At 50.1% G+C, this 2544-nt stretch overlaps 1 pseudogene; it reads left to right on the top strand.

Annotated features, from left to right (window-relative positions):
* Positions 1-224: 224 nt before the first annotated feature.
* Positions 225-1181, top strand: LOC127038521 (olfactory receptor 51G2-like; annotated as a pseudogene).
* The last annotated feature ends 1363 nt before the right edge of the window (positions 1182-2544 follow it).

Below are 2544 nucleotides of genomic sequence, written 5' to 3' on the forward strand. Positions count from 1 at the left end.
CTTTGAAGCATCTGGAACTGATCACTGGGTACTAGGCTAGATAGACTATGGATCTGACCCACTCTGGCAGTGTGTATCTGCCTATTCATTGTGTAAATCTAAGACTATGTTTTTGCTGATCTTCCTTGAGCTCCTGGGAGTCTCTAGATTTGCACTTGGAGCAGAAAGATGTCTCGCTAAATGTAATCCAGTCTCCTGTCCTTTTTCCTTTTAGGAAAGAAAGTTCAGAACTCCTTGGACCTCCCCAGTGTATTATGTCTGCTGTCAATGACACCAAATTCAACTCTGCAGTGTTCCTTCTCACTGGGATACCTGGTCAGGAAGACGTCCATCTCTGGATCTCTATCCCTTTCTGCTTAGTGTATGTTTTTTTCATAATAGGGAATTCACTCATTCTGTTCATTATAAAAACAGATCCAAGCCTCTATGAGCCCATGCACATTTTCCTTTCCATGTTGGCCGTCACAAACCTTGCTTTATCTATATCAACCATGCCGACAACACTGGGTATATTCTTGTTTAAGTCTAGAGAGATCAGCCTCGATGCCTGTTTTGCCCAGCTGTTCTTCATCTACATGCTTGAATATATTGAATCCTCTGTGCTCTTGCTGATGGCCTTTGACCAATTCATCACGATCCGTAACCCACTGAGATATGCTTCCATCTTAACCCTGCCAAGAATAGACAAGATGGGACTGGTGTGTGTGCTAAGAGGGGTGGCTATAATGATCCCACTCCCTTCAATAGTTCCAATATTGTCGATTCAATGTCCTCTCTCATTGCTACCGCATAAACCAGGATGTCATGAAGATTGCTTGTTCGGATGTCAGAGTAAACAGCATCTATGGCTTGTCTGCTACACACTTGATGGAGGGGCTGGACTCACTGCTTATCTTTCTGTCTTATGTGATGATCCTCAAAACATTGCTGAACATCATCTCCCACGTGGAGTGTCTTAGGGCCCTGAACACCTGTGTCTCCCACCTCTGCGCTCTCCTGCTCTTCTATGTGCCCATGATCAGCCTGTCTGTGATACACAGATGGGGGAGAGCTTTTCTCTCTTGCTTAAGATTCTTCTGGGCTACATCTCCCTGTTTGTCCAACCCCTAATGAACCCAACTGTGTACAGTGTAAAAAGCAAACACCTTCGTGCGAGGATAATCAGAGTGTTCGTCAAGTGAAGAGTGAGTTCATCATCTGGCTCCAGTGGTGGTGAAATGAGAAATGAAAAATATGGGCCACCAATTCTATCCAGGACAATTATATCCAAGATGACAGGAGCTACTGATCTGTGCAATGTAGGGACAGGTTCAGAGAGGGTCTAAGGCCTGGAGCAATGGGAGAGCAGCTGGTGAGGGAGGACAGTGCGCTGAGAGAAGGAAGCCAAGGCAGGCAGCAGCCTTTTAAAAGGGACTTTGTTCATGCATAGCCAGGGGATGAGTGGGATTTTGGCTCATAAAGAGCCAGCCACATCAGTGGCTGCTCCAATCTCATAATTTCTCTCGATATAGTAAATAAAAAGAAGGGATGTGGATGTTGGTTCCCATTACACCTGGCCTGTCACTGACTCGTCTCTGGTTAAACATTCAAAAGCCATGAAAAAGCTTCAGAGCTGTTCTGCAGTCACAGTCCTGGCCCTTCCCGAGCGCTCAGGCTGCTGCGTGATCCATGGGGGCTGATCCAGCTGTGGACAGGGGCTATTCAAGTGACACAGACACTCATCCTTCCCCCACACCCTCTGCCAGGCGTTTGTGACTGAGTCATGTGAGACAAACGATTTACACAGGAGCCTCTGGAGAAGCCATTCAGGCAGTTCCGTACCCCCATTCATGGCTTTGCACACAACACGCCTCGGAGCCCACTCCCCACCGAGATTGAGCAGAGTGGCATGAGTGAATAAGGGCCTGACAGACAGGAGTTCTCGCAAGAGACTCAGGCCCAGGTTCCCTCCTCTGCCCCACCATTTGTGTTGCCACAGCAATGAAAAAGATGGAAATAGTCCTCAGTTCCCCAACAGAGGCACAGCTAGCACCTGTTCCAGTGACGTCCATTCACTGCAGAGTGTCCACCTTTTCAAAAGCAAGACACAGGCAGGAGCCTTGCCCCTTCTGCGGCCCCGCCCATGTCCCTCTTCTTCCCCCTGTAGGCCTCACATTCTACTAATCCTCTTCCGCCTTGAGGCCCCACACGCTGCTCTTCCTTTTCCTGAGGCCTTGGCCCCTGGCCAGACTGGAAGCCACAGCTGGACCATTTGAAGAGCTGTCCAAGGAGCTAGAGTCAATAGGAGGGGAGGAGCCCCAAAGCCTCCACCTGCCCTGCACGGGAGACTGGTCATCCTGAGAGTAGCCACAGCCAATGTCCCCATCCCCCAGGCTGCATCACACAGGGAAGGTGGAGAGCCCAGGGCTCCCCAAGGCAGTCTGGGCTCCCTGGGTAGCTCTTACCACAGCCCGGCTCTGGCCTGGACCTGCGGCAGAGCCTCAGGGAAAGTGGAGGAGCAGCTGCTGGGGCTTAAGAGGCAGAAATGGGGCAGAGGGTGTGGCA

The sequence above is a fragment of the Gopherus flavomarginatus genome, chromosome 1, assembly GCF_025201925.1.
Source record: "Gopherus flavomarginatus isolate rGopFla2 chromosome 1, rGopFla2.mat.asm, whole genome shotgun sequence".
Classification (NCBI taxonomy): domain Eukaryota; kingdom Metazoa; phylum Chordata; order Testudines; family Testudinidae; genus Gopherus; species Gopherus flavomarginatus.